The sequence below is a fragment of the Schistocerca americana genome, chromosome 8 (assembly GCF_021461395.2).
Source record: "Schistocerca americana isolate TAMUIC-IGC-003095 chromosome 8, iqSchAmer2.1, whole genome shotgun sequence".
Classification (NCBI taxonomy): domain Eukaryota; kingdom Metazoa; phylum Arthropoda; class Insecta; order Orthoptera; family Acrididae; genus Schistocerca; species Schistocerca americana.
This window is the reverse complement of record NC_060126.1, coordinates 312,146,153-312,170,459: the sequence shown is the minus strand read 5'-3', so window position 1 is coordinate 312,170,459 and position 24,307 is coordinate 312,146,153.

Here is a 24,307-nt window from a genome sequence, read left to right as displayed (position 1 = left end):
AAATGAAACCTTAAAGTCGCAGTTACTGGAGCAATTACGGCCCGGCGACCATAACAGAAAGTACGGCGACCATAAACGATTCATCTTTATGGACGAATCGACATTTCATCTATCGGGTATAGTATACCGCGATAATGTAAGAATTTGGGAGTCACAAAATTCTAGCGCCATCGTGGAACATGAAAGAGACTCACCGAAATTCAATGTGTTTTGTTCACAAGGTTTATGGACCTTTCTTTTTGTGGAGGAAACTGTGACAGGAGTGTCGTACGTTGGCACGCTGAAAAGTTGGTTGTTTCCTCAATTTCGTTTCTATGCTTGACGGTGCCCCCCCCCCCCCCCCCCCCCGCCGCCCCTCACTTTCAACTTGAGTTGCAGCATTATCTTATAAACACCACCCCACAACGTTGAATTATAAGATGAGGGAAATAAGATCTTGTCCATTACTTTTGGCTTTCCTATACTAGATCTCAGACCTTGCGATTTTTCTGTGGTGGTACAAAAAAGACAAAAGTCCTTGTCCCACCTATAGCAGCTGCTCTTCCAGAGATGAGAAATCTAATTGTTGAAGCAGTCAATTCAATAAACAGAGACCTGTTGATTCACGTGTAGAATGAAATGGACTGCCGTTTCGATGTTCCTCGAGTAATGCATGGTGCTCATGTTGAGTATATGGTATAGTGACTGCGCGACCATTAAACTTTGAACTTTATTCTAACCAGTGACATGCGCAATGTGGCTCTATATTTCATAGTTTGTCTCTAGCAAATAACTGAAATGTGTTCTTTCTTTTTTGATTACGCTGCATTTCATTAATGGTTGTATGAATAACAGCCCAGTCAATCTTACCAACATATTACCTTTTTCAACGAGGGTAGAATCAGCTTGTACCCTCCCTGAAGAAGGTAGCATGAACTTAAATTTTTCCGACGGCTGGGACTTGAAACTGGGTCTCCTGTTTATTAGGCAGATGTGCTAACCACTACACCATCGTAGCAAATTTGCTGACCCTATGGAATTACGTTTTTCTGGAGACATATGAAACTGGAGAAATATTCCAGAAAAATGTAATTCCATCAGATCAAAAGATCACCTGCATCTACTGTACAGGCAGGATTTCTCCATTACGTGTAAAGCTGGGAGTCTACTCCAACATCAGACAGCCTCGACAATTGTGACGATTGAGGAAGGGAAATATAGGCCGAAGGAGTGAATTGAAACTTGTGTTAGGGAGGACAATGGAATAAGATAGTCCCTGCAGCTGTAACAGTCGCATTGTTACAGTGATGTAGCTGTTAGATATCTGCCTAGTTATTAAGAGCTCCAGATTCAAGTCCTAGCCATTGCACAAATTTTAATTAAGGGCTCTAGCTTCTGTTCTTATCGAAGATAAAGTTAGATTCCTACGTCTCCAGAAAAATGTAATTCCATCACATTACATTCTGTCGTAACATTTGCAAGACTATTTTCTGTAGCAACCCTTTTCTCAGTAACAGACTGATTGTCTACCTCATTGGCTCATTTCCTATTTTCATATAATTGCTGGATTTCCCAAGTTGACTAATCCTCACAATGACTATCCACAATGTAAAGCGCACTAGTAACTGCTGCGTTAGCAGTACTTTGGCCGATATCCATACTCTACGAGACCAGTGGATTGCCTGCTGCTTCCTATAAGCCGCTACTCGTGATGTGTCACAGATAGCAAATGTGAACTGGTAACCAATTGAAGAAAAAATTGACTGCTACACCACATGTACACAAACAGTGTATCACTACTTAAGCGAACATCGTGACTGACTGCGCTGCTCCATGAAAATACAGTAAGTAAGTGATCGTTGCAACAGCGCGCCTCAAATTGGCGCACGTCTACGAATTCGACAATATTGGGGCCGTGGCCTACTGACTCTGCAATTCATTCTTCTACAAAATTTCAGCACGCGTTGGTTGGAATCTCACAACTGTCATGCGAATGTGGAGTCGATGGATTCAGAAGGGCCACCGTTAACGCCACGCAGGATCTCAACTTTCCCACGCTACTAACGCTCAAGGAGACAGGCCCGGCGTTCGCTCAGTCATTGACCAGCCGAGGCCCGTCGTTCGCTCAGTCATTGACCGGCCGGTGTGGTCGAGCGGTTCTAGGCGCTTCACTCTGGAACCACGCGATCGCTACGGTCGCAGGTTCGAATCCTGCCTCGGGCATGGATGTGTGTGATGTCCTTAGGTTAGTTAGGTTTAAGTATTTCTAAGTTCTAGGGGACTGATGACCTCAGATGTTAAGTCCCATAGCGTTCAGAGCCATTTGAACCAGCTCAGTCTTTACCAGATAATACACAGTCCAAGTCGCATTAATGTGACCACCACCTATGTTCGACGTCAATATACAATAACCACTCACAGACGCCAGATGGCAGCTCCAGCAATGGAAGGTATATGAAATGTGGTCAGAGGGGATGTAAATAACAGTATAGCCGTTGTTGTAATGTGTCAATATAGCGAGTTATGTAACGTCCACAACTGCACGAGCATTGGCTTTCGGGCTAAGAGTGAAAGCATTTCCGACACGGCTAAGATTGTAAACTGTTCATGTGCTGCTGTAGTTAAAATATACCATGCATGGCAAAATGAAGTTATCCAAAGCCAGTGCCAAGGCAAGTACGGCGTACCACTGGCCATAGGTGACACGAATGAACGACGTCCGCTGAGATGTGTATGGGGAATAGAGAAGTAGCTGTTGAGCAACTGACAGCCCAGATGAACCAAGAGGCTACGAATAGTATCTCCTCAACGACCGTTCAGTGAACATAGCTGTTTCTTGGCCTCTGATTTGTCCACTCATGCTAACTGCTATTCATTGGCGACATAGGCTGGAATTTGCACGCCACTGGAATTTGCACGCCAATACTGCAACTAGACGCCCACTGTGTGGCGACAGGCGATTTCTTCAGATGAATAACATTTTATACTCCATCGCATAGATGGCCGCCGGAGTGTACGGCGTGAAACGTCTGAAAGGCAACACCCTGCAGCAATTGTGGGAGTGTTAGGATCTGAAGAATGTTTTTCGAGGCATTCCCTGGGTTACTCATCTTTCTGGAAGACACAATGGACCAACACAAGTATATATCTATCAAATATATATCTATCCCCAGGGAAGATGTCCACGGCTACATGGAGTTTATTTTACCTCAGCACAATGGCACCTACCAGCAGGACATTGCAACATGTCGTGCAGCTCGCGGTATACATGCAAGATCTGAAGAGCCCCAAGATGAGTTTACCCCACTCCCCTGGCCACCAGCCCTCTTAGATTTAAATCAAATCCAGAATCTGTTGAACCACTTCGATCGAGCTGTTCGCACCTTGGATCCTCGGCCATGGAACCTAGCGCAGTTGGCCACGGCAGTGGAGTCGACGTGGTTCCACATGCCTGTCGGTACCTTCCACAACCTCACTGACTCTCTTCCTGCACGTCCGCACTGCAAAAGGTGGCTTTTCTGGCCTTTGACGGGTGGTCATATTAATGTGACTGGACTGTGTATTTTTCATTGATGTAAGAGCCCAACAACCGGTGTGATGCTATGCGGTGGCACTGAGTACACAACACGATCGCTCAAGGTTCATATAGCCGCTAGTTTAGATAATAGGACAATAGGCCTTACTTTTATCACTTGTTAAGGCCGGTGGCTGTGCCGTGTGTTCAAAATCTCTCTACTTTATCTTTCAACAAGGTGACACAAGAGCGTCTGTTGCCTGTGGTGTCGCAAATTACCTCAATAAAGACAGTGTTCTACTTTTGCCCTAGTCAGCACGCTCTTCAGATCTCCGCGCATTAAAAACATCTTGTAATAGGTTACTGAGAGACTGGCAGACCTCCACTTTAAATGGAACTGTTACTTCACATAGCTCGTGGTTTGTTATAAAAATATGATTTGACTGATTTATTTTTAATATGTTGTTGTTGTGGTGGTCTTCAGTCCAGAGACTGGTTTGATGCAGCTCTCCATGCTACTCTATCCTGTGCAAGCATCTTCACCTCCCAGTAAATACTGCAACCTATATCCTGCTGAATCTGCTTAGTGTATTCATCTCTTGGTCTCCCTATACGATTCTCACCCTCCACGCTTCCATCCGTCACTAAATTGGTGATCCTTTGATGCCGCAGAACGTGTCCTACTAACCGATCCCTTCTTCTAGTCAAGTTGTACCACTAATTCCTCTTCTCCCTGATTTTGTTCAGTACCTCCTCATTAGTTACGTGATCTACCCATCTAATCTTCAGCAACATTCCTTTAGCACCACATTTCGAAAGCTTCTATTCTCTTCTTGTCTAAACTATTTATAGTCAATGTTTCACATCCATACATGACTACACTCCATACAAATACTTTTAGAAAAGTATTCCTGACACTTAAATCTATACTCGATGTTAACAAATTTCTCTTCTTCAGAAACGCTTTTCTTGCCATTGCTAGTCTACATTTTATATCCTCTCTACTTCGACAATCATCAGTTATTTTGCTCCCCAAATAGCAGAGCTCATTTACTACTTTAAGTGTCTCATTTCCTAATCTAATTCTCTTAGCATCAGCTGATTTAATTATACTCTATTCCGTTATCCTCGTTTTGCTTTTGTTGATGCTCATCCTATATCCTCCTTTCAAGACACTGTCCATCCCATTCCACTGCTCTTCCAGGTCCTTTGCTGCCTCTGACAGAATTACAATGTCATCGGCAAATCTCAAAGTTTTTACTTCTTCTCCATGGATTTTAATTCCTACTCCAAATTTTTCTTTTGTTTCCTTTCCTGCTAGCTCAATATACATACTGAATAACATCGGGGAGAGGCTAACCCCTGTCTCACTCCCTTCCCAACCGCTGCATCCATTTCATGCCCCTCGATTCTTATATCTGCCATCTGGTTCTTGTAAAAATTGTAATTAGCCTTTCGCTCCCTGTATGTGACCTCTGCCACCTTCAGAATTTGAAAGAGAGTATTCCAGTCAACATTGTCAAAAGCTTTCTCTAAGTCCAAAAATGCTAGAAATGTAGGTTTGCCTTTTCTTAATCTAGCTTCTAAGATAAGCCGTAGGGTCAGTATTGCCTCACGTGTTCCAACATTTCTACGGAATCCAAACTGATCTTCCCCGAGATCGGCTTCTACCAGTTTTTCCATTCGTCTGTAAAGAATTCGCGTTAGTATTTTGCAGCTGTGACTTATTAAACTGATAGTTCGGTAATTTTCACATCAGTCAATACCTGCTTTCTTTTTGATTGGAATTATTATATTCTTCGTGAAGTCTGAGGGTATTTTGGCCTGTCTCATACGTCTTGCTCACCAGATGGTAGAGTTTTGTCAGGACTGGCTCTCCCAAGGCTGTCAGTAGTTCTAATGGAATGTTTTCTACTCCCGGGGCCTTGTTTCGACTTAGGTCTTTCAGTGCTCTGTCAAACTCTTCATGTAGTATCATATCTCCCATTACATCTTCATCTACATCCTCTTCCATTCCCATAATATTGCCCTCAAGTACATTGCCGTTGTATAGACCCTCTACATACTCCTTCCACCTTTCTGCTTTCCCTTCATACAAGTGGTTCTCTTTTCTCAAAAGGTCTCTTTAATTTTCCTGTAGGGAGTATCTATCTTACCCTTAGTGATGTATGCCTCTACATTCTTACATTTGTCCTCTAGCCATCCCTGCTTAGCCATTTTGCACTTCCTGCATATTTAATAATACGTATATATAAAATCATAAGATTATTTGATATCAAGTACTTAGCCATAAATACAAAAATGAACGTGAAATGTAAATGGTTTGAGCTCATCCTAATGGTAATATAAATAATTGTTAGGCAGCGTGCAGCATTCTGCATTGGACCTGTTGCAGACATTAGTAATGTGGATGGCCATGCCGTTCTCCATGTCCTTCCTTTTGGAAACACGTGTTCTGCTAGGGGATTGTGCCCCAGGTTGTCCCAGTGGACAACGTACAGAAAGGGTGGCAGGTCTGACGTGGCGTTTTCCGCTTTGGGAGCTCTTTTTTTCCTGTAGCAGGTGTACCACAGACAGACTGAGATGGGCAGAGTAGCCTGCTCACAGAGCTGCACTCCTCAAGATATGGAGTGTTTGCGTTAAATTTAAGACTACTGATGGCAACAGGTGATAACTAGCGCATCTGTAAATAGAAGCTGTCTTTATTACATCGTTGCCGAGGACGCAAAACTTTTCCCAGTATTACTGGCTGTGATAAATGTTGCACGATATTGTTTCAAGTATGCAAATCAAGAGTAGTCATGGTAAGTCAGTCTACCCAAATTATTAGAGACGTGAAGAATACGCAGAAGCAACTTAGAATCACGTCCTCATCTTCACTACACAGGCCAAGGTAAGCCACAGACAGTTCATTCTTTAGGGTTGTGTAGGAGAGCCAGGCTCATCTTAAGTGGTCAGGTGACAGAATGTTTAGATTTGATACGCTAATAGCGAAAATTAACGAGTGTCCTCATTTCATTTCAAGCAACTATTTCATTTGGTTTAAATCTTATCTTAAAATTACAAATATGGAATTGAAAACTTTCATCAGCTAACGCATCGGATTAGGCAAGGCAGGCGGCAGTGCTCTTTCAGAGTAACCATCCCGGTATTTGCCTGCAGCGATTTAGGGAAATCTCGGAAAATCTAAATCAGGATGGCCGGACGCGGGAAATGTGTTTATAAAGTAGCACATACGTCCCACGCCATCGCATCAGGATGAACGGAATCATGTTCTCAGACAACCTGCTGCAGCATTCCTTGATAGCTGCTTTAGTCTGCCACAACAGGTGATTCACTCCAGTCTTTTTTACCTTCGAACATTTTAGGTATCATTCTTTGCTGAACTGGTTATGCTCCATTATGCATTGTAGAATTTCGAGAGGCAGTATTCTTGACGACTGTTTGGTCTTTGTTGTAACATACATGTTATGGACGTAACCGCAGTGTTCTTATACATTGACCGGATTTTAATTTTTAATATATTAAATTGTCTACTCTAACGGGTAGAGCGTACTGCTTGAGGCACTACCAAGTGTACAACTCGGTTGACAACAGTTAAAATTTAAGCTGGTTGGAGTTATCTTTCGTACTGAAAATATTTTGAAGCTAATTTCCGATCGCGTAGTTTACTTTACTTTACAATCTCCTGAAAAACCTTGGTTAGGATCAAAGGACGGAGCTTTGTTAAATAAGCTAGAGAAAAATATGAAAGCCTAGTGTGTGTATCTATTCGTGTAACAGAATAAAGTGGAAGATTTTCACGACATGTAGAAATCTAACGCCTTATACAGATGATAATGCAGTATCCCCTGATACAAACTAGCGAAGCGCTCGATACGTGCATACCGGCATTTCTCGATGATTGTATAGCATGTCTTTTCAGGTTTTTCATATTAACATATAAATCTCAGTAGACATTTAGCATTTTAGTTACTAATCTGAGGATTTTTCCTCACTTCGTAAGTACATATCATAACTGGCGAAATTAGTAACGTTTAATAAAAATAAGCAAGTGTCTGGTACTCATTATTCTAAGCAATGAAACATCTCGACTTCTCGAACGAAAGTAATGCTAAAGATAAAAAATCTGACAAGTGCGAGTAGGACTTGCACTCTAAGGGTCCCACGCAAACATAATTATGTTTATGGATAGTTGTTCATCTATAGGTTTTCGTGAGAGAGTTTGCGAGTACCAAAATATGCGACATGAGGTTGTATCTTTTGATTGCATTGACTTACAAGCTCAACTTTCTTACACTGCCAAGAGACTGTAGACATCAATATTTGACATGAATTTCAATTTGGCACCACTATCCGTTCATGAGAAAAATGGGTCTTAACAGACGGACAGATAGACGGATAACAAAGTGATCTCGTTTCTACCGACCACGGAACGAAAGTCTAAAAAAAAGTCTCTTATGATTATATCCGAATTTATGTGGATATTTCGCAAAGGAAAAAAAAAAGAAATTTCGTGAAAGAAATGTAATATCTAACTCATATGAAAAAGATCACATACTTGTATCAGAAACGACGGATGTATGATGGACTATGATGTCGATAATCTTAAGCGAGAATTTTGATTAATTGATTGCATCAAAACTATAATAACATCGTCACTTTATAATAAAGTCAATTGTAGGCGAACCTGTAACAAAAATTTTATAAATGTTATTGCAGGTGTGGCCGCGAGTCTTCAGTTTTGGCCCAATATTGTTTAATCTATCGCTCAGTGTGTGTTCTCTCTTAGTTGGACTCAGTTTCTGTGCCAGCTACTTGTAACCGTAATGACTGAATGGATATTAACAAATAGACAACGAATTTGGAGAAATGTGTCTGAATTCACCGTATAAATATCCAACTCGCATTCCTCGTGATTTGTTTCAATAAGTACGAATACTGAATTCGCACCCAACTACACAGGTATCGTACTGTCATTTTGATACAGTGAAACAGAAGCATAAAGCAAAATGGGACAGAAAATATAGGGTATTTAAAAAAGAATGACCTAATTTCAAAACCGCAAATTTATTGATAAAAACATACAACAAACATCGTATCAATTGCAAAATAGTCACTTGTAAAGTTTTAGGTATGGTATAACAAATGCTCCATATGACCACCACCAGCATCACGAACAACATCCTAGACTATAGCTTAATTCGTCATAAGCTCTATAAAAAGTGTCTGCTTTTACAGATGTTACGGCGGCTGTTATTCTGTTCTTCGCTTTTATGTCTCGAGGTAAAGGGGTGATGAACGCAGTTTCTTTTACAAATCGCTACAAGAAAAAATCGCACTGGATCATGTCCGGTGATCTTGGAGGTCAAGAATGCAGGGCAGTGTCTTGGATGCCTGTGCGCCCTATCCTGCGTAGAGGCAGAGTGTCATCGAGAAATAGACGTACGCTGTTGTGCCAGTGTGATGGAGCTCCACCCTGTTCGTTGGGAAATGAAGTCGTCTAAGATCTTCTGAAATTGTGGAAAAAGCCAGTTCAGCAGCATCTGAAGGTAGCTCATTCCAGTAACTTTGCTTCCGTTAAAAATAAGGGACCGTGCACTTTTTTCACGAGAAGTGGCACGAAAAACGTTCACTTAACGTGATTCTCTTTGTGTTCAATGTCATGAGGGTTCTGGAATCCCCATATGTGCACCTTACGTCTATTTACTTTACCGTTAATATGAAATGTTGCTTCATCACTGAAAATTAATCGTGGTAAAAGTGAATCGTCTTCCATGTCCTCTAGCAAAACATTGCTGCAACCAAATTATTATCTTTTATCACCAACCTGAAGAGCTTACACTGATTGTATTCTTTATTGTTCACAGACCAAACGACGCCTAAATGCTCCCCAGACAGTCGTATGAGCTATCGCCAGTTCTCTGCATGTGCGGCTAGTGGACTTTCGTGGACTCCGCTCAAACGTTTGCCGAATTCTTTCCACCATGTCGTCAGAAGAGCGGGGTCGACCTGGACTCTTACCTTTACACAAGTATCATGTCTCTTCGGACTGGCATACGAACGACGACATTCTTGGGTGCAGATGGATCAAAGCCAAAATGCCAACGAAATGCGCACTGAACCGAAATAACTGACTCACTCTTTGCAAACTGCAGCACACAAAACGCCTTCTGTTGAGCGGGCGCCGTCTTACTTCTGATTGACTGCAAACAGAGAAGACGCGTTGATTGGCACCTAACGGCTATTTTCTGAAAATCTATGCTACATCCATTCAAACGACACACATTTCCTTGTCCGCTCGTCCCACGTTTCGTAATTGTTATCGTCCAAATTCAGGTCATCCTTTTTGAAACACCCTCCATTTTTAAAATTACCAGATCTACAGCAACCAGTCACAAAATCACGATTTATTTATTCACTTTTGCAAATTCATTTTCAACTGATTAACAGCCATCATCGGTGCTTTCAACCAATATGTGCCCAGAGTAGTAATACTGAGTAGAAACCCCAGATGTGAGATGACCTCTGCTTAAGACAGTAATACTACTCAGGGAACATATTGGTTGAAAGCACCGATGATGGCTGTTAATCAGTTGAAATCGATTTGCAAAAGTGAATAAATAAATCGTGATTTTGTGACTGGTTGCTGCATATTTAGTAATTTTATGGTTTACGGTCGCTGCACGACTTGGGAACCACATGGAGCCCATCATTCATAACCCTGCATTTTTGTTTGAATATTGCATGATTTAATGATGATAGATAATAAGGAGGAACATTTCAGTATGCTATGTACCTACTTTTCCTCATCAGCCATCTAAAAAGCTGTTTTTTATGTATTTCATTCTCTTTCCCGCAGGGCAGAGCCGCTTGCTCGAGATTCGACGCATCAAAGAACGCAGCTCCTCTTAGCCTAATTCTATGAGCGCCTTCGAACACGGAGGCTCATTTTCGTAATCATAGTCTACCTAACACTTGAAACAAAAAGTAAAACCACAAGAGGTAGTGGAAGGGAGCACGTTCGTGAGCATCGAAAACGTAAATACGCGGGTAGGCTTTCTCCGCGAGAAAGAAAACGCACCGACCGTCCTTGACACGCAATGTAGGCCACTGCGGTGGCTTACGTAACTCCCTGTCTGGCTACTCGGGGTTAAACTACCAAAACACGGATAAGCGTCGCCAGTTAGCTGTAACCTTTCTGTCTTCACTAAACAACTTTCGATACTTAATCACGACAACAAATCCGAGGCGTGCTCAAAAAGTAATGCAACACTTTTTATGAAAGCAGGTTGTTTTTATTCTGGATTCCAATACGCCATATTTTTACGCACTCTTCTCGCTACAAAACGCTGTTTTTCAACATAAGCTCAGTTCAGTGCAACGGCCTTACGCCTCCATGCTAGGAATGCCTGTATGCCCGTATAGTACCACTCTACAGGACGACATCGGAGCCAACTTTTTGCTTTATCAATAATCTCCCCATCATCGATGTACCGCTTTCCACTGAATGCACGCTTTATTGGACCAATCAGGTGGTCCCTCACTGCTCTTTACGGTCTTCTGTTGGAAGGCGAGGAACCCTGCGGGCATCCAAAATTTGAGTACCCCAAATGGTGGGCGAGTGTGTCAGCACTACCAACATAGGCGTCTAGTTGAGCAGGGAGTTGTTTAATTATGATCTGTCGATCACCTCTAACGGGAGTGACCGCACGTTCCAACACTGCAGGATTCACAGCTGTGTATGGCCAGCCGGCAGGGCAGCACATCAGACACGTTTACGCTACCTTGTTGCGATGATGACAGACGCCTCACCCAACGACTAACCCTGCTTTTGTGAACTGCAGTGTCTCCGTAGACATTTTGCAAGCCCCTGTTAATACGAGGGTCGTCCATAAAGTAAGTTCCGTTTCTATTTCTATCCGCGGCAGCACTACGATCGCAGTTCCGAGCATGCGCGGCAGTTACTCTGACTCAAGGAGAAGACATGTACGCCATTTTCAGATCGCTGCTGCCCACGTGTGCTTTGTAGTGCTTCTTTATAATGTCAGCCGTAATTGAAAATGTTGCCGCGTGTGAAATCAGATCTATGATTCGTTCTCTAAATGCAAAGTTATTTAAACCAAAGGAAATTCATCGGCAAATCTGCGAGGTTTACAGACAAAATGCTACGAGTGATTCAGTGGTTAAAAGATGGGTCAGACTATTCAATGAAAGACGTAATCAAGTGCACGATGAAGAACTTGGTTACTCGAATGAAATTTTCACTCTGCAGTGGAGTGTGCACTGATATGAAACTTCCTGGCAGATTAAAACTGTGTGGCGGACCGAGGCTCGAAATCGGGACCTTTGCCTTTCGCATGTAAGTGCTCTACTAATTGAGCTACCCAAGCACGACTCACGCCCCGTCCTCACAGATTTGCTTCTGCCGGTACCTCGTCTCCTTCCTTCCAAACTTTACAGAAGCTCTCCTGCGAACCATGCACTCTTGAAAGAAAGGATATTGTGGAGCCATGGCTTAGCCACAGCCTAGGGGATGTTTCCAGAAAGAGATTTTCACTCTGCAGGTTCGCGGGAGATCTTCTGTAAAGTTTGGAAGGTAGGAGACGAGGTACTGGCAGAAGTAAAGCTGTGAGGACGAGGCGTGAGTCGTGCTTGGGCCCGCGAAAGGCAAAGGTTCCGAGTTCGAGTCTCGGTCTGGCACACAGTTTAATCTGCCAGGAAGTTTCAACTTGGTTACTGATGAACTGATGAAAAGGTTCACGCAATTGAAGAAAAGATTAAGCTCAACCGTAATATTACACTTAGTGCCCCTGCTATGGAAATTCGCAAGTCTCACGATCACTAATTCATGAAGTTGTTACAGAAAAACTGAAATTTCGAAGACTTTGCTCACGTTGGGTACCCAAAATTCTTACTGAACAACACAAAAACCAACGGATGGAAAGTGCACTTCAGTTTTTGACACGCTACAATGAAGAAGACGATGGTTTTCTTTCTCAGATAGTCATGGGGTATGAAACTAGGGTATCATTTGACACCCCTGAAACAAAACAGCAATCAGTGGAATGGAGGCGCACTTCATCCCCAACGAAGGTTAAGCCTAAGCAAATCTTGACACCTCGAAAAGTCATGTGCACCGTTTTTAGCGACAGAAAAGGCATTTTGCTGATTGATTTCTTACCACAATGCCAAACAATCAATGCACGTGGTTACTGCAAGACCATTAAGAAATTTCACCCTGCGATACAGAAAACGCGCCGAGGATTACTGTCAAAAGGTGTTGTTTTTTTCCACGATAATTCCCGACCTCATATGGCGAATGTGACCAAACAACTCTCACGGGAATTTCACTGAGACGCATTTGATCATCCTCCGTACAGCCCGGACCTCTCTCCTAGCGACTTTCATCTCTTCTTACACCTAAAATCTGTCCTTGGTGGACACTTCAACGATGATGACGAGCTGAAGGAACATGTTACCACACGGTTGGATATACAGGTGGCAGCCTTATATGAAGGAGGTAAACAAAAACTTGTGCCGCACTATGACAAGTGCCTACAAAATTTCGAAAGCTGTGTAGAAAAGTAGTTTAACAGCTGTAGATTTTCCTACAATAAATATTTTTTCTGTATCTGTACGTTTGTTTTTTATAACCAAATGTAACTTACTTTGTGGACATACCTTGTATCTTCGATGCTCGAGTTTTCTGCAAAGAAACTCAATGACAGCCCTCTGCTTCGAAGGAACCTCTGTTACAAACGCCATTTTAACATAAGTAGTGGAGCAACAAGGGCACCAGCGCATTTAGTTAGTGCGGGTTGCCTACATCAGGGGCAAGTATACATTTGGGGGTGTCTTTTGATTAAGAAGTCCTTAACCTATTGTTCTGCTAAGTGGATTATGACCCCTTGGGAATAATCTGTCCTTCTGAGAAGCCTCCCCTTCCCCTCTCCTTTCCACCTCCTCCTCTCAACCCCTCAGGAAACCTCTGAGCCTCCCCCTCCCTCTTGCTGATACAGGTACACTTTCAGGCCTAAGTTATTCGAATATTCCCATCCCACTCTATCAATTTGATTGACTAATTAATTAAATTGTTCAATTGATTAACCCTTCCCCCTCATGTAAATCCCCAAGCCCTACCCCCCCCCACCCCCCCCCACCCCCCACCCCCCACCCCCCACACACACACACCTAGAAATTGGTGTCACAGTGCTGGAGAGCAAGGATCTGAGGACAGGAAATTCAATTACATAGCAGAAGATATATTGGTTATTTATAAAAAATTAAATTTTCAGGGCTTGGATCTCTCTTCTTCATCATTCTGTACTGTTTGGGAAGATACAGGTCGTGTAAAATACATAAAAAAGTAATTAAATCGATCGCTTTTTCATTCTTATCACAGAAGGAAACACATAATTAAACAATCACAGGCTGCTTAAACATATCTGAAAAACTTTCTCATTTCTCGCCATCCGCACAGGCCGACCAGAGTCAGGCAGTGCCAGAGGGACTTGGAAGCACCAACAAGCATGCCGCACCACTGTCAGCTGTCAGCTACCATCTTAAGTGGTCACATCCTATTTCTGCAAGCATGAACCAACCAGTCAGATACCATTGCATGCAAGTGACACCTTCCTGACTGGGAATCAATCCTGAACTACTGCTGAAGTTAATAAATAATTACTTTCTGGTCATATGATCATGGTGTATGGAAAATAATGCAGATACAATGCAGTACGTTGACACCGAGGACTATCAACGAAGAAATAAAGCAGCCAAACATCACAAACTGTTTGTCAATTTAAACCAATATATGGGATGTTAATTAAATCCATTTTAAGTTTTAGGATTCAATTCTTTCTATTACATCATGTTCTTTGTTTGCCTTTTCCCAAACAAGATTCATTGCTTAGCAGGTTCTGCATTGTTGCTGCACCTGACTGTCTGGCAGGAGTTAGCTCACTTGATATCAGGTAATTCTCATTGGAATCATTCCTGTTTTTGTGGGTTCATGTTAGGCCAGTACATCATTATTGTTTGACTAGACACTTTTCTGTCACAGCAGAACTGCTTCACAGTCAAGATGCAGTCAGCAGTTCTTTAGATTTTATAATGGACTCTACGAAAATATATGTAGTGTTTTGCAACACAACATACATACAGATGATGTAGAACATGTTAATTCCCATGCAATTACTTAAGTAGATGCCATTTCTATGCTGTTTTATGACAGTTATGACATGGGGGGAACACATTTTTCAACACATAGGACATCAAAAGTGACTAAATATTTTTACAATTAGAGCCTAAGAGTTAATATCACAAAATGACAGTTCTTGAAGTTCAAAGCAGGCAAATCACACTGAACAATTATATAGTGGTGTGTTCTGAACGTTTCATTAACATAAGTAGTTACAAATGAAGAAAATGCCATTTTTGTGTATGAAGCTACCTTATGCAATGATGCTGGATCCTCTTCACCTTTTTGGGGAATTCATTAAATTCAGGTTCAGACCTCAGTTACTGGAAGAGATCCTTTTCAGTTCATTATAGACTTAAGTGTGTAAGCATTTCCTGAGTTTGTGAACTACATGAATTTTTTTCATCCTTTGTTGGACTGAAAAACTCCTCTCAATGTGGATACTAGTTGCAGGAATAGCATAAATAAGCCACAGAGTTTTACACTTCCACAGCAAGCTGTCTTGAGTCCATTTGACTCAATAAATAAACCTCAATAAATAACCAACACTTATACATTGGATTTCTCTTGAAAAATAAATAACTACTAGCTGTGATCTTCTACAGAAAAAATTTAAAAAAATGATCTAAGTCATTAGTGATTTTGTCAACTCAAGTAAGGAATGCTTTTAAACATTAATGTTTCCATTAATTTTTCTGCTGATTACAGTTAATGCCACACAAGCAGTTCATCCACTGAATATGTCCAACTCCATGTGTAGGCAATATAATTATGCTGATTTTTGTATACAGACAGGGAAATCTCAAATTCCTTGCCCTGGAACTGGATGAAGATGTTTGAGGGGAGACCCATGTACATCTTCATGTAGGAAAATAACCAGTGCATTAATCTTGCTTAGCTAGCGGAGCAAAATCGCATCCCATAAGACAGTACTAACATGAACTGTAGATTAGAGGCTCTCAGGAAACTACAGAAATGGCTTCAGTTTCAAAGAGTGCTGGACAAACACATCAAGAGGGTAAACATGAGAACAATCAAAATTGTGAATTCCTAGCAGATTGAAACTGTGTGCCAGACTAAGATTAGACCAAGATTGGAACTCGTCATGTCTATGCAGTATTCTTTCTTCTGTCAGTGCTAGTTTTGCAAGTGCTGCAGGAAAACTTCTGTGAAGTCTGGAAGGTAGGAGACAAGATACTAGTAGAAGTAAAGCTTGAAGATGGGTTGTGAGTCATGCTTCAGTAGCTCAGTTGGTAAAGCATTTACCCGTGAAAGTCAAATGTCCCAAATTCGAATCTCAGTCTCGCACATAGTTTTAATCTGCCAAGAAGTTTCATATAAGCACACACTCTGCTGCAGAGTGAAAATTTCACTCTGGAAACATCCCCCAGGCTTTTGCTAAGCCATGTCTCTGCAATATCCTTTCTTCCAGAAGTTCTGGTCTTGAAGTTTCACAGAGAGATTCTGTGAAGTTTGGAAGGCAGGGGATGATGTAATGGTGGAAGTAAAGCTGTGAGGATGGGTCGTGAGTCATGCTTCAGTATCTCAGTCAATAGAGCGTTTTCCCATGAAAGGCAAAGGTCCCAAGTTCAATATATATCAATCAAGTTTTAATCTACTCAACTGCAAAGTGAAAATTCACTTGGCTGAAGAGTGAAAACTTCATTCTGGGGGTAATACTGTAGTAGTAAACTGTCATAGCTGTGAGGGAAAAGAACCTAATAGAAAGCACTGAATCTCAAACTGTTACATTACATTAATGCTTGTTCCATAGATCATGAATATGACATTTCGTAATGATGTGGAATATATCAGTTTAACATAAGTTTTCTTTACACAATATAACAACATTTTTCTCTTTTTCTTTACAATTATTCCTTCATATCTAAAGAATTATCTATTGAGTATGAGTAATTGTCATTCAGAAATTCTTTTAATTTATTTTTAAATGTTGGTTGGCTACTTATCAGACTTTTAAAGCTATCTGGCAAACCACTAAAGATTTTGGTGGCTGCATAATTCACCCCTTTCTGTGCTTAAGTCAGATTTAACCGAGGACAGTGGAGGTCATTCTTTATTCTAGTGTTGCAGTCATGCTTTGCTGTTATTTTTGAACTGGGATGGGTTATTAATAAAAAATTTCATAAGTGAATATATGTGTTGCAAAGGTATTGTGAATATCCTGAGTTCCTAAAATAAATGACTGCAAGGTGATCTTGGGTGGGCTCCAGCTTTTATTCTGGTTACACGATTTTGTGCAATGAACATTTTTTCTCTGAGTGATGAATTACCCCAAAATGTGGTGCTATATGAAAGCAATGAATGAAAATAGGCTTAGTAGCCTAATTTACTGATACATTTACCACCAAAATTTGCAATAATCATACTAGCATAAGTAGTTGAACCTAAATGTTTCAACATACCAATGTGTTTCTTCAAATTCAATTTCTCATCCATGCACACACCCAAAATTTTGAATATTCTGCTTAGCAACAGACTACTGTTTGAAGTCTGTATCTTCAATGGTATTATGCCGTTTACTGCACAGAATTGTAGGTACTGTGTTTCCTCAAAATTTAGTGCAAAGAATCACTTAATAATTTTCTGAAATACATTAGTTAAAATTTTTCTCTGGTGATTCTTGTTTGTTGGGTGTGAATACTATGATTCTATCATCAGCAAAAATAACTAGCTATGCATAGTCATGAATGTACTGTGGCAAGTCATTAATATATATTAACAGTAATAAGGGGGCCAAGAGTGAACCCTGTGAGACACCATTCTTGATACCTCCCCCGTTAGAGGACTGTGCCTGATTTTTGCAGACTATCTATACTGTTAATTTCAATCTTTTTGAGAGATCACAGACTTTCCCAGTGGGTGATGTTCAGTTATCCAGAGCATTTAATATCCAAACTGCAAAAGCATATATAGCATTTTTTGTTGAAAAGCCTTTCTAAAAACCGAATTATCATTTTGTTAGTACTTCACTTTTCTAAATATGTGATGCTGCTTTTGAATACATTACTCTTTCAAGAATTTTGGATAAAGTAGTCAGAAGTGAGATTGGTCAGTAGTTGTTAATATCAGACCTGTTCCCTTTTTTATGCAGTGGTTTAACAATAGCATATTTCTTTCTGCCTGGAAAAATGCCCTGTTTCAGTGAGCTATTACATACGTGGTGGAGAGTCATACTTATCTGTTGGGAACAAGCTTTTAGTACTCTGTTGGAAATGTCATCAATTCCATGCAAGCTTTTACTTCTGAATGAATTTATTATTTTCCTAATTTCAGTAGGAGAAATGGAATGACTTTCAGTTTTATCAAACTGCATAGGTATTACCTCTTCTATATGCTGCCTTCCATTTTCTAATGAATAGCTGGATCCTATTTTCTCTACAACAATTAAAAACGATTATTAAAAATGTTTTCCACTTCTGACTTTTAGTTAACAAATCTTTCATTGAGTTTCATGAAAATACAGTCTCCCTGTGCTCTCAGTTGTCCTGTTTCCCTTTTAACAATATTTGTTTTAATTTTTTTATCAGAAGTGCTAATCTGAGACATAATGCAGCTACTTATTGACTTTTTAATAACTTTTCTTGACACAGAGCAACAGTTTCTCTATATTTCACTGTTTCTGGGTCATTAATCCTTCTAGCTATAAGATACAGTTCCCTTTTCTGTTTACAAGAAGTTTTCATCCCATTAGTAAGCCATGGCTTTTTAGATGGTTTCTTACAGTTTTGTTTCACTGTTTTCTTAGGGACTGTATTCAAATAAACTCACAAAGGTTTCACAAAATCAGTTAAATTTTATATTAGCATCAGGCTTCCTGGACACCTCATCCCAGTAAGATTGTTGCATGTGTCCCCTAAAATTTTCAAGTGTTAAATCATTAACTAAACACAGTTCCAGAAGACTGTTTTGCATTACTGCGTGGAGCTATGTCGTATACTGCAACTAGCTGTGCATCTTTATCAGACATACCATACTTAACAGGAAGAGTTTTTATTTTATTACATTTATCTTGGTCTACAAAAACATTATCTATCAATGTGCTGCTTTCCTGTACCACCCAATCAGGAAATTCAATAACTGATGTCAAATTGAAAGAACCAAGTAATACTTCAAGCTCAAGCTTTCTATTGGACTCTTTCAGAACATCTTCATTGAAATCCTCACAAACAATAATTTGCTTCTCTCTCTCTAACAGATAGCACAACAAAGAATCCAAGTTTTTCAAAAATAGATGAAAATTTCCCATTGGCGGCCTATATACAGCTACAATTATAAAAGTATCATTATTTAGTTTAAGCTCACATGCACATGCTTCTGTACGTTGCTCTACACAATTTTTTTAGTTGCTAAAGTTTTTACACTACGATAAATTTTAATATATATGGCAACCAACAAATTTCATTACTTTGCAAACATTTCAGAAATGTAGAACTCGTAAATGTTAACAATATTGGGTGCAGATTCCACACATTACATGGACTGCACGTTAACAACATGGGGAAAAAACTGCTTGTTGGAAAAATTGAAGAAATTATCATCAAGAGGCATCAAACACTCAAAAGTAAAATCGTCCTGGATTGGCCCCCCAAATATTTGAAGGAAACAATGCCAGCAAGACCTCACTCACCAACATCAGCAACAAAAGAAGGAACAAGGTGCGTCCAATATTCAGGCACAGCAACAACAATGAATGCAGTAACAGCTCTACCAATTGCAGACCCAGCTCTAACATCAGCAGCAATATTATCAACAGTAGGATCAGCAGCTGAACAACTACCAGGGGAGCCAGACACAGAAGAAAATTCTGCTGCAGATGATAACAGAAGATTAGGTGCAGTCAGGAAAAGAAAAGCAGTACTTCCAGCAAACATGAATGATTTTTTATTGACAAGGTAGAGGTAAGTGATCAATTAAATATGCCAAAGCCTAACAATATGCCAAAGCCTAACAAATCCTTTAATTTCATGCTGATTCATCAAAATGTCCAATCATTGCTAAACAAATTAAGTGAAGTTGAAATTTTATGTACTGATGAGCTAAAAAACGCTTCTGTAATGTGTATAACTGACCACTGGCTGCCTAAAGATGCAAAACTTGCAGACTTCAATCTATCATCATCATTTTCTAGAATTAAATCCAGTCCTGGAGGGTCATGTATATTTGTTAAAAATGGCAATGATTATTGTTACATAAAACCTATGGAACTGTTAGCTAAAGAGAAAATTTTTGAAGTATCCGCAGTTGAACTCTCTGCATTAATATTAATAATCATCTGTGTATATAGGAGCCCTGATGGGAACTTAAATGATTTCTGTCATCAACTAGAAGCAGCTTTAAATACTATAAAAAACTTCAACAAAACAGTGATCATATGTGGAGATTTTAATATTGATTTTCAAGAAATCTCAAACGACCAGCAAAGCTTGATGACCCTACTGGAAACATATAACATAAAAGCCACCATAGACTCTCCTACAAGAGTTACACCAACAACTAGCTCAACAATTGATCAGATAATAATAAACACAAATGTAAATCACAATTTCTGTGCCGGAAATCTTAATACTGGCTTCAGTGATCACTATGCACAGTTTATTGCTTTGCACACCCCAAGTGAAACAACTGAGAAAGAGGAACTTGTAAAAGAAGCAAGGAAATTCACTAACATACAAATAACCCTTTTTGTACAGAGACTAAGTGAAGAAACTTGGTATGAAGTGTATACTTGTGAAATTCATGGAAATCTTCATGTTATACTTTGAAGCTGCATTTCCATTAAAAAAACAGAAATGTCAACCTAACTTCCAAAAGAACAAAGGGATTACAACAGGTATTAGAATCTCTTGTGCAGAGAAAAGAAGATTACACAATATAGCAAAGACACAGAACATGCCTCCTGAATTTCATTTGTACTTGAAGAATTGCAAGAGGATCCTCAAAAATGTTGTAAGGAAAGCTAAAACAATGGCAAGTGACAAATACATTGAAAATTCAAAAAACAAATCTAAAGCTATATGGGAAGTTATAAAAAATCAAACAACAAGTGAAACTAAACAATATAAAAATATGAACTTATGTTATGAAGGACAAATGATTTCTTGCCCTCGGGGTCAGGGATTTTCTCTGCCTCGTGATGGCTGGGTGTTGTGTGATGTCCTTAGGTTAGTTAGGTTTAAGTAGTTCTAAGTTCTAGGGGACTGATGACCATAGATGTTAAGTCCCATAGTGCTCAGAGCCATTTGACCCATTTCTTGCCCAACAGAAATTGCAGGGACCTTCAACAAATATTTTGCAAACATAAGTGAACAGTTGGTGAGTGGACTGGAAGAACACAACAAAATATCACCTCCATCATGCAATACTGTCAGAAATGTGTCTACATCTTTGTTTCTTTCACCCACAAATACAGAAGAAATTTTATCAGTTATAAAAACCTTGAAAACAGGGTACTTATGTGGAACTGATGGAATACCAGATGCAATTATTAAAAAATGCTGTCACACTTGTGCAATAGCTCACTGGCATCAGGAACCTTCCCTTCATGCTTAAAAACAGCAAAACTGAAACCACTGTTCAAAAAAGGAAATGCAGAATGTGTTTCAAATTATAGACCAATTGTCCTACTGCCTGTATTTTCAAAAATTTTAGAAAAAGTTTTTATAAGAGATTGTCTGATTTCCTAAATAAAAATAAAATTCTCTCTCCTTCACAGCATGGATTCAGAAAAGGCTATCCAACTGAAAGTGCAATATTTGAATTTCTTAATGAAATATATACTAAACTGGATGCAAATGAGTTGGTGACCGACATATGTCTTGATTTATCTAAAGCTTTAGACGTCATTGACCATAATGCCCTACTGCAGAAGCTTGACCAATTAGGAATTAGAGGTATATCCAATGAGTGGCTCAAGACATACCTATGTGGTCACAAACAGATGGTTGAAGTGCAATATACTGACCATAACAAAATCAGCTACTACTATTCAGGATATGAAAATGTGAAATATAACGTCCCTCAAGGATCAGTATCAGAACCCATTCTGTTTCTCCTAAATGTCAATGATCTTATGTACAACAAGTATTGCCAAACTACCCTCCAATTTGCAAACGATACAAGTTTCCTTATTAGTGGTAAAACAGAAGAAAAACTTAAAGCCTTCACTATCCAAACAATGAACAGTGTAGAACAGTGGTTCAGCTACAACAAGCTAATTATAAACAAAGAAAAGACAGTAGCACTGAACTTCTATAATGTAAAAGGAAGACACCACCCAAACATAGAAATATAACTTAGGGACAGAGTTCTTGAAAGTGTTGACAGCACTAAATTTCTGGGACTCTGGCTCCAGAACAACACAAAATGGGAGGTACACATTGAATATTTGCAAAGAAAACTAAGCAAAACCTGATACATGATACGGATCTTAAAAACTTGTTGCAGCAAAGCCAGCCTGTTAAATGCATACTACTCCTATGTGCATTCTGTAATTAAATATGGCATAATCTTCTGGGGCAATACAACAACAAATATTAAACTTTTCAGGATGCAAAAGAGAATACTAAGAATTATTGAAGGGGTAAACAATACGAAATCATGCGGACCCGTATTCAAAAAACTGTCAGTTCTTCCTCTTCCTTGCATTTTTATCTACGAAACATCAGTTTTCATCAAACAATATATCGATAGACACGCAGATATCTTATTAAAAAATGAAGATATACATGCACACAATACAAGGCAAAAATCTGACCTTCATATGAAACAGGTGAGAACATCATTGTGCCAAAAAGGCACACTACATACTGGGATAAAGATTTTCAATAATCTACCTAACCATATGAAATCAATAGGTAAACTCTGTAGTTTTAAGGCTGAAGTAAAGGCATATTTAATTGATCATTGCTTTTACAGTCTGACAGAATATATAAAAGCCAAACAACAAAACTAAAGATGCAGACTTTGTATGTTGCCTGTAATGTTTGTTGTATCTATGAATCTTTGCTAAATTACTTCAATATCTAGTCATTAGGATTGCAATACAAACTGTATTTTATCTTGTAAATACCTAACCATGTCCAATATCCTTGTATATATTCTATACATATAGGATTTGAAGGACAAAATAAATAAAATAAATAACTCCTCCTCTCTCCATAGTGTCTCTGCTTACATGTGCTGAAAGCTTATATCTACCTACATTTATCTTTTCTATATCTGTGAGTATAAAATGGTCAGACAGGCATAGTACATTCTGCAGACAAAAATGAATTAAACTGTGGCCTGTTTTTGGGACTGTCTAAGGTTTTCGATGTCACTGACCATAATTTACTGCTCAGGAAACTATATTGCTATGAGGTTCGTGGAGTAGCACATGATTGGTTAAAATCCTATCTTTCTATTAGGTATCAGAAGGTAGAGAAACAGCATGTGGGTAAAGTCTACTCATCAGCATACCAAAGAGTCAGGTATGGCGTGTGGCAGGGCTCTGTACTGGGGCATTGCTGTTCTTAATATTTATAAATGATTTGCCAAGCCATTTATCAACAGTAGATGCAATATTGTTTGCTTACGACACCAGTTTATTTTTCAAAGCTACGAATAAAGCTGACCTACTGTAGAGAGTCACAGTAGCCACAGAAGAAGCAAACATGTCGTTTACAAACAACAAATTAATTGTTAATGACAAAAAAACAGTTTGGATGAATTTCAGACATGTAACAAACAACGTAAAATCTGACCTAACTGTAAAACTAGAACAGTGTAAGATAGAGCAAACCCCCCCCACAATAAATTTTTAGGATAATGGCTAGATGAATATTTAATGTGGGAGAAATACACAGAAATGTTAAACAAAAAATTAAGTCAATATTGTTATGTTCTTATAATACTAAAAACTTCCTGTAGTGTTGATGCAGTGTTATGTTCATACTCTGCACTCATACATAGTACACTAAGATATGGTATCATATTTTGGGGGAATAACAGTTTAGCCAAACACTCGTTTGTGCTTCAAAAGAAGGCAATAAGGATAATCAGAGGTATGACACACAGAGAATCATGTAAAAAAGTTTTCAAGGAACTACAAATCATGGCTCTACCATGTATCTATATTTATGAAAGTATATGTTTTATGAAGGCACACCAGGAACATTCTATGTTAAACATGTTCATAACTACAAAACGAGAAATAGAGATGACTTTCATAGAGAAAGTCACACAAAAGCTATGTATCAAAAAAGTGTTCTTTATCAGCCAAAAATCTTATTTAGTGCACCACCAAATGAAATTAAAAGTATACCAAAATTCCACATATTCAAAAAAGAACTTAAAAAATGTTAATTAGCAAGAGTTTTTATAGTGTCAAGGAATACTTAAATCACCAGCATTCAATATACAGTAGCTTATTTCCTTCATCGTAATGATCCAAAATGGTCATTGAAAACTAAATTGTATTCATCGATTATTCTAATTTAGCATATTATGAATGTGGTTACGCATATGGTTTCATGTCATATGTAATAATATTTTATTTATGGACATATAATTTTAAATCTTTTCATGTCATATTTTCAGTGTAAGGCAATATG